The sequence below is a fragment of the Lagenorhynchus albirostris genome, chromosome 1 (genome assembly GCF_949774975.1).
Source record: "Lagenorhynchus albirostris chromosome 1, mLagAlb1.1, whole genome shotgun sequence".
Lineage (NCBI taxonomy): Eukaryota > Metazoa > Chordata > Mammalia > Artiodactyla > Delphinidae > Lagenorhynchus > Lagenorhynchus albirostris.
The window spans coordinates 179,423,802-179,433,512 of record NC_083095.1 but is presented as its reverse complement, the minus strand read 5'-3'; positions in this window follow the sequence as shown (position 1 = coordinate 179,433,512).

Here is a 9,711-nt window from a genome sequence, read left to right as displayed (position 1 = left end):
TCACGAAGGCTTTTCTTTTGCTAATGAGAGTATCCTAGGAATGCCAAACACATCGCCTGCTGCAACCAGTTGCTTCTAAGGAAGATGGATCACCCCCCACTCCTCCTAAGAGGGCAGATTTGAGGTACACGGATCGCATGACCCCTTCAATTCCCGTTTCAGCCCCAGCTGAAAGGACAGTAAATTCATAGGCGTGACACGGCATGACTAGGCTTGAAAGGGTGAACAGACCATTTAGATTCTCTCCCTGTCAGGAATTTGAAATGAAAAACTTTAAGTGAATAGAGCAATCTGCCTGGGAAGGTGAAACTTAAAAGTTATGAGGTAGAGCGATGCCCTGAGAGCAGACTGGAGGGCCTGAGAGGGAAATTAAGACTCACGTTGTTGGTGTGAGACGAAAGAGCCAGGCCTCGGTCCCTGGAGGTGGAACATTCCCCAGCCCTCCTCCCTTCCCTGCCCACCCTTTGGAAGCAGCGGGAGGAAACCTGGTTGCAGCCCTGGCAAGACAATGCTCAATACTGACACCAGAGACACCCAGGAAGTGAGCAAAGCCCTCTAGGTGACCCCAGAACAGGGCTGCTTTCTGCACACCCTCCACCCTCAGGCCCCGTACCTCAGTGAGCTGAGCTAACTTGAGTCAGGCTCTGTCTTTTGAAATGCCCAACTAAAGCCGAAACAGTAACAAAAGTCTAATATCTCTTATAGTGTACTCAATAATTATTAACAAAAATTAATTACAAAGATAGAATTATTGTTGTAAACAATAATTACACCTTTGTGTTCTCTCCAGGCCCATGCTCCCTGACAACAAGCATCTGGGAGCATAGAATGCTTTCATACGAATGACCCTGGACAGTATTTTAGGCAAGGCGAACCCAAACCCTACAGGAGGCATTTCATTCAAACTGGAACATTTCTGTGAAACAGAGGAGCGATGTCCAGGGAATATATCTGTGCAGCCTTACTCCACAGGCCTGGGCCGGGAGTTGTGTATGGAGGAAGGGGGCGGACGGGGACCTGCCTAACAGCCCTCAGGACAGCGTGGGATTGTGGCCCCCGTGGAGGACCACTTTGTATCATTTTCCCCAAGGACAGGTGTTGTTTTTCACTGGATTGTGTCCTCAGGCCCACTCCCTGTCCGCCTTCTTCTCTCCTCTTCCCTTCCCCCCTGATGTTGGCTTCATCGGCCCAAAGGCAGCCTTTTATAGTGTGAAAGTATTTGCTGACTGTAGGAGGAAGCTTGAGTGAATAAGGTAAAATGGAATTGCAAGAAATCCAGATGGAGATGTACATACTTAATACAGATTGATGAGTGTTTCCACTTATACAGGACACCGTTTCCACCAGGTATCTGCCACCTGGGTCCTGGGGGAAATGGCCCAATACGCAGGAGTCCTTGCTTCTCTCCCCGCACCCTTCTCTGCCTGCCAGGTACCCAGTTAGTCACAGACTGATTGACTCCTTATTTGCATTTTAAAGGAGAAGGCTGTAGTCCTTCCTCCCCCCAACAATTAATCTAAAACAGGCGATAAGGGAGAAGCTTTATTTAGCTTCCTGGAAGACAGTAAGCAGGTCTTTCAGATTCTGCCATCTCTGTTTGACACTCTTTTTCTGATTCCTCCAGCTTCCTTTTAAACCAAATTTAACCAGTTCAAATACCCCCATATATTGTACGTGTGCACAGTCACTAAAGCAAACAAAAGTAAAATTTTCTTATGCTCTTTTGTCTGTCAAGCAAGAGACTCTGAATCATTCCTGACACACACCAGCCTTCAGGAACCTCGTCCTACAGTGGCCATGGGAAGTCCCTTTTGCGAAGTGATGCTTAAGTGAGAACTTTTAGGGGTGAGAAGAAACCAACCATGCTGGAACCAGCAAACTAGCAGGGGAAGCAGCATATGCAAAGGCCCTGAGTCAAGGCAAGAGCTTGACATATTTAAGGAATTAAAACAAGACCAAGTGAGCTGTAGCATATTGAGCAAATGGGAAATGGCAGGACTTGATCTTGGGGAAATACGTAGAGGACAGATTGTGTTGGGACTTGCAGGCCACAGTAATAGGTTTGTATTTTAGTCCAAGTATAACGGAAGCCTTTGTGGAGTTTAGGCTGTAGTGTCATAATATGTTTTATGTTTCAAACATGTTGATACCGGTTATATAATGTTCAGAAATGGGCAAAACTAATTTATGGCAATAGAAGTCAGGATAGTGGTTACCTTTGAGAGGTAATGACTGGGAAGAATTATGAGGGGAGTTTTGGGGATACTGATAACATCCTATTTCTTGACTCAGGTGTTGGTTATCCAGGTCTGTTCAGGCTGTGAAAATTCGAGTTGAACATTTATGGTTTGTGCATTTTTCTGTGAAAATTTTACTAAAAAAAGTATATATAAAGGATTACAATGTCTGGATGGAGAACATATTTCAGGGACAACGCAGAGGGGAGACCCCATAGGAAGTTATTACAGTAACACAGAGTGTATGGTGGCTTGAGCTGATATGGTGGCCTTCAAGATAGAGAAGAAGAGAAAGACAGGACACATTTTGGACTGAAATTGATAGAACTTGATGACGAAGTGGATATAGGAATTTTAAGGAAAGAATGACTCCCAGGTTTCTGACTTGAGCAGTTAGGTAAAAGGTGATGCCATTCACTGAGAATGGGGAGAAGCAGATTTGTAGGCAAAAGGTCAAGGATTTAGCTTTAGAGGTATTATGTGATTTTAGATACCCATGGAGCATCCAAATGGTGATATCATGTAGGTTGTTAGGTAGATAAATTAGTGCTCAGAGAAGAGGTCTCTGATAGAGGTATAAATGCTGTAATTGTACAGATTACGATAGAGTTATAAGAATGTTTGGGATCATTTAGAGAAAGAGAGTAGAGACAGTAAAGGAGAGGGACAGGATCCTGTCTTAAGGAGCTTCATCCCTGAGAGTGAAGGTAAAGAAGGAAGAGCCAGCCAAGGAGACCAGTAAGGTGGGGAAAAGAGCCAGCAATCATCATGTCTATCTAGGAGGATTGACTGGTGTCATGTGGTTGAAAAAGATGACAAAAAAAGGATCCACTGGAGTTGACAGTATGGAATGCTGTGAGTAACAGTGGTAAGAATCTCCATCACTTTACTAAGGATTCTAAGGCTTCTTTCCTCAGTAAAATGTCATAATAATTGTACCCACTTCTCAGAGCCTTTATGGGTAAAGCACTTCATATACTTGTATGAGGTTTGGTTAAATGTGAGTTGTTATATGAGCTAAGAAAATATGCTTGCATTTCTGTAAAATAAGTTTAATAATACTGTCCTCATAAACTTACTATGAGGAATAATGAAATAACATGTTAGAAAAGTAGATTTAAAAAAAAGAAAACTACAGGTAGGTTTGCAATCCCTATACTTGAGTTAATTATAACGAAGTATGTCTGGGAATAAGACAACCAAAGCAACTCTTCAAGGAAGTAAGAGACTCAATAGTAGGGTTAGACCCTACCATCCATTTGTTTACGTCAGAATCCTAGAGAGAGGTAGTTGGGTGTCAGTCAAAACGGAAAGAGCTGTGTTGCAGAAAATGTGATAAAGCACCAACGTTTATTTCATTTTCTACAAAAACACTATCTGGCTTTGGCTCCCTATGATTACATTGCTGGTGTAGATGCTTCACAGATGTGCTGGGATTTGGCCAAAATTGTCACAGGGCAGAGCAAAGGCAACGGCCCAGGATGAGGGGATCCAACACCGGGACAGACAGAGCCATGGTGTTGTCCACAGGCTTTCAGCATGAAGGCCAAGATGAGGCCAGGAACACGAGGCCTTGCTCAAGGCCTTCATATTCTCCATCTTCCATACCTGGAGGTCTAGTTCTAAGAAGACAAGTACCCAGTCACTGCTGGGGCTGGCCCAGCACTGAGCCAATGTGGGTACTGGCGATAGTTCCTCTATTCCTTTGAACTGAAGATGGGCTAATTGGCCAGGTTTTCAGATAAACCTGATGGAAGGTCATCGTTGACAACCAACAAACAAAAAATACTACTCACTGATCTAGTTAGTAGAAGAAATGGAAAGAAACCCTAGAACAACTCTGGGAGCACACGGTTACTCATTCCTGGACCATTTGACATCAGGCATAGCTGCGAGGGAAGCCCAGTCCACAGATGACAGGTCCCTGTTCTTCGTGAAGGGCAGGTGGTGGGGTGGTCAGGCTACCAGAACAAAGAGCACTGACTGCTTGCGCAGCCACTGTGTTCGTGTCTCCCATTCGCTGGGATGGGTAGGCGGGGATCGGAGAAACAGATCAAGATCTTTTCAAAGACAAACACTAAGAAAGTAGGCTCAAAACACAGTTTAGCTGTCAAGTCCAAGTTAGGGGTATGGGAGTGAAAAATATTCAGTTTGCAATCACAAAATAGGAACCAAAATCAAGTCAGGTTGGGAAGGAGACACTCACCGGCTGTTCAAATTGGTCTCAGGAAGCAGATAACCAGCTAGGAAAAAAGTCTGGGGTCTGCAATGCCTCCATGTGTCTGAAAGTGTGTCTCCCTTCATCAGAGACCAGGGTACAAGCTAAACAATTCCCTCACGAATCAGCACATATCAGCTTCCAATATCAGCAACATGTCTCCAAGTCTCTTGAATTAATATTAAGAAAGGCTGCACCATTGAGAAATAGTTTCCAGTTGTTTAAACTTAAAGAAGAGTTAGATTGTTGAAATACATCTTTGATCACAGATAAGTTATTGAATTTCAATAGTTTTTGGTGTTGGCTAATTCAGTGATTAGTTGATATTTGTTCAATATTTAAGAACAAGGGATATACGTGAATTTCACTTTTATGTCATTAGCATTTTGACCAACAATTCATGTTTTACTTTAAATTAGGAAGCCAAACTTAATTACTGATGATTCGTTAATCTTCATTTGTTTCGAAATTGTCTGAAAACTGCTAAATACCGCTTTTAGTATAGAATCTTGAATGATTGGAACCAGTTTGTTAGAAAAAAAAGAAAAAAATCTGAGTCTGGTTTACGTATGAAATAACCAAACCATTACATGATTGTTTGGCTTTCTTAACAATTGATTTTGAATTGTCATGTGTTCTAATTTCTACACACTATGGAAATCGTCATTAATATAACCAATACAAAGAAAAAAATCTAAAACTTACAAAAATGATTTGGGACTGTATTTTGTCATGATATATATGAATACAGCTCACAGTAAAGCTGAAATTTAGCAATCATCTACTTAATTTATGTGGACAGATAAATTATCTGGTTGTCAAATACATAATCCAACCAATATTTCACTTTCTATTTTACACACATGACTTTAATGATCTGAGCATTTTACATTCAAGTCGTTTGCACCTGAAGTCTCTAATTAATTCATTTTTTGCGCATTATACCTTACACTGATAACTTAATTGCTTAGATATAAGGAATGGTATAAAATGGATTATAGATCATTAATTACTCATTTTAAATGGGTCTTTATCACGTCAGTTACTTTTGACCAGGCAAAGTTGTGCACAAAAAAGTTTGTCTCTGTTCCTCAACAATTTCCCATCCTTAGCCCTCTCTCTGCCCCTTCCACCTCCTCAAGTTCTCTCCATTCATATTAATTACTCAATGTCATGAAACTTTCTCTTCCTTCCACCAACATTAGCTCTGACACGCATTCAAAGGTATAAATTACTGATAACAGCTGAGAATGTGAGTTTTCTCAGTAGTACTTGAATTTTACCGACGTTCTAACATTTAAGCTAAAAATTTGAAGGCATCAATAAAGGGTAATGGAAATATTTAGGGAGGATACACTCCTTGCAATTGCCCTTGAAATTGTACCAAGTAGCAAGTTGCCTACTCCACCTGTGACTAAGGCAGGCAGGAATTCTGCACAAACCCCTTCTTCGCATAAAACTCTCCTTTGTTTTATATAACCAGAAACTGTTTTTAATCATTTATATATGTGTTTCTATTTTTCCTTCGTTCTTGTAAGGGAGAGCATGGCACAAGGTACACATAACTCTTTTATGCAAAATCACAATCTCTAGATGCCATTTCAAATGATTAATTTTATTTCACGGTGTTCATAAGAATAATACCTTACTTTAGGAGGTTTTTTTCACCAAGTTAGTTAGTTAAAAAAATAATTAGGTAATCACTAGTTCCTCAGTGGAAAATAAATTATGTAAGAGGCAAAATATCATTAGAAAAACAATTGGGTAGCCCCACTCTAAATTGTCTACAGTACAATGTACAGTATGCAAATGTTCATTCATTTGTTAATTTTAGAGGACAGCATTTCATTGAAATAATTGAAAACAGCTCATAGCCTGTTCTGTGAAGAAACAAAACATTGTTTGTGTTAATGTCAAGTAAGTTAATTATGTTTTGTAATCTTCAAATGGAGCATATAATTGATTTATGAAATTCTGTTATCATTGCATTTATCATTGTTAGTAACCAAGAATTCTAGTAGTTTCTTATTATTCCCAATGTATGAAATCAGCTGGGTATTCTATATGTTTAAAAACAATTCTATTCAGAAGACTTGTACTATAATAAAGTGAAGAATTTAAAACAATATATTAAAATGTGTTAAAACCACTGAGAAGATCACTGACTTTTATAAAATATTCCATTTATTGTAGTAATAATTTTTAATTCAGTAACACAACTATGCAACTTTTCTGTATTATTTGTAGAATTTTCATTAATACCACTTAAGATCAATGGCTTACATACAATTTTTATTTGTGACATGAAAACTATAGCATTTTAGCTGATCAACATTCTCTTACTCTGTTATTTTTAGGTCTTTATAATTATCTGAGAAATTTTCTGAGGCATTGAACCCATTGCCAAATATTTAGCTGAAAACAAAAATGTTTTCAAACAAATGTAGATTTAAAAAAAGCAGTAAGATTACCTCAATAACTCCCACCACCAGCCTTCCAACCACCACCAACACTACACACACTTTTCTTAGGATATTCTGTATCATATACAGCCCTGCTAAAGCAAGACATATTAAATAAAAAGAACACTCTTCTTAAATTCCCAGTTAATGTAAAGAATTATAACTTTTGAACTTCCTGTATTTCAGTATTTATTTTTAACACAGTCATTGCTCAGATGACCTTGGACTTCAATAAATTCTGTATATTTGATAAATGAGTGCAAGTGTTTATCTTAATTTTAGGTTTAAAATTGTTAAAATCTTTTAACTGTATCTATTTCTCATAAAACAATTAAGAAACAATATCAGACTTTTAAAAGGGAAATTTTAAAATTTCATTTCATTTCATTATCTAAGTGTGTGATCATGCTTGGTATCCAGTAGACATAATCAGAAGAGTAGTTAATAAAGCAATGGATTGGGAAGGGATTGCTAGAGAATATAAACTGTATTACTTTTTAATATTTTAGTACAAAAATAAGGTCTTAGCAAACTTTTTGATATTCTACTACAAAAATAAGGTCTTAGCAAATAACTTACTTTATGTTTTTAATTGAATGTTCTTAAAATGACAATAGAATTATAGAAAAATGAGGTTATTTGCTTTGCTGCTTCCTGTGATTGTACATACCTTATTTTAGGCATTTACATTTTTATCCTAATAGAATGAAATACTTGAATGTATTCCATGTGCTAACATATAACAATTCTAGCACTAAAAAAATGTACCTCAAAATGTAAAAACTGCAGATACTTGAAAACTTGAGGCATTCATAAAACAAATAAGGAACATTTTAAATACACTTATTTCAGTGGGTTGAAGCAATTATGACTTATGATGTAACACAGCAGGCAACTCTAAACATAAAGAAGTGCCTTAAAAGTCTTCAATAAATTACCAATATTAAGATTTTGAAAGACAAAGAGATGAATAGGTAACGTTAAAAATAATAATGTAGTTTTGTAAAAATTGTATAAGTTGACTACCATATATTGGACATTTCTGATTTAGTTTTTTGCATTCCTAAGAACTATCTTGCCAAAAATTTGCTCTGAAGGTAATTAACTATCTTTCTAAATGGATTTTGAATCAAACATAAGAGTTCTACTTAAAATTTGCCTCTTCTTTTAATTCTAAGACAGTGGTTGTATGCCTTCTTTTACAGGGTAAATCTGTCAAACAGAGATGCTTTTCTTTCTGAATTGCATACTGCTTTGCACTATTTAACACATGAAATGCTGGAAGTGGGGTACCTTAACACAGTGATCTTTATTCTACACTGAAAATTAATCAGTTCATGGACTTAGGAAAAGAAACCCAAGTTTCTCTTAAGAGTTTAATAAATGCTTTGCAATGTTAAAAAAAAAAAGTAGGCCTTAATACCTAATCAGTTGCATTCAGAGGCTAGATTTAAGAGTGGATAGAGTACCTGCCAAACTACAACTTCCAACTTTTATTTCTGAAGAAAGTGATCCTTGAGAGATGAGAAAGTTACTTATTTTAAGTTTTATTTGCCCTTGTATTTGTCATAAAATATCCTTTTCTAAAGGGCTTTTGAGTTTGCACTTAAAAAGAGAAAAATTATGATTAAATTAAAAGAAACATAGTGCATTATATGTAAGCTTTCCCACAAAAGAGGGAAGCACAAAAAACTTGAGTAAATCCAAGAAACATAATATAAGCATGAGACTTATGGACAATGCTCAATTTAAATTTCATATATTGTCAAATGACAGATGTCTATACCAGACTGTGAATACTTTAATTTTTAAAATCTCCTGCGGTCCTTTTTATCTGTTTCAGAACCGAAGCTGCAGTGTTATTTGTGAACTAGGCCTTATAGCTTGTTAATATTCTTTACTTCTTAATTTTGTGGAATATTCTAAAACCATCATAGACAGCCCTCTGAATTTGAATTTTTGACTTTAGCATCGATCTCCTTGTGTTTCAAAATCACAAAAAGCAAGGAGATCACCATAACTAAAGATGTCAAGATTAAAGTTTGAGGTTAGCCATCGAGCTTTCTCTTTGGGAAAAGAGTTTAACCCTGAAGTAATTCGAAATCTGCATTTTAATGCAACTTTTCTAACTGAAGAATACAAGAAACTGGGTGGTTACCCCCCCCGCCCCCCCCGTTTGAGAAAGACATGTTTTCCTTGTGGAAATCTGTAATCTGAAAAACTATTTATATAAAGGAGCAACTGTTGGAAATAACCTAAATGTTATTTCAAAATTTAAAGGCCGATTAATGTAGTAGTGGCGATAGAAGAGCCGAGTTACGAGGTCCAAGGCAGAGCGGCAGGTGGGCCTGCGCGTGCGTGGTGGCGGAGCGAGTGGATTCCAGGACCCCGCCGCCCGCACCGAAAGATTTTCGAAGGCGCCAAGTTTGGGTGGCGCGTCTGATTTACTGCGGGGTCTGAGTTATCCGAGCACTCTAGGGGCCGGTGGCACGCACAGTGCTGTGTTGTTAGAGTTGACCACGAAAGGAGGACGCAGTGAGCCGGGGCGCACAGGACTGAAGACGTTTCTTTTCTAGGTGCAAAGCCAAGGAAGCGCTGACCGAAACGCCCCGGGACATTGCGGGGTTCAGTTACCACTGCGGTGATCCCAACTCCACACCTTTACGGGCTCCGCTGCACCGGCCTGTAGAAGCCCTGGCTTCCAGCCTCAAGCCACCACATCTCTGCACCGGGAAGGAAGGAGGGCCCTGGAGGCAGGAGGCGGCTGTGCTGGCTCGCCGCGCAGCACGGCGCG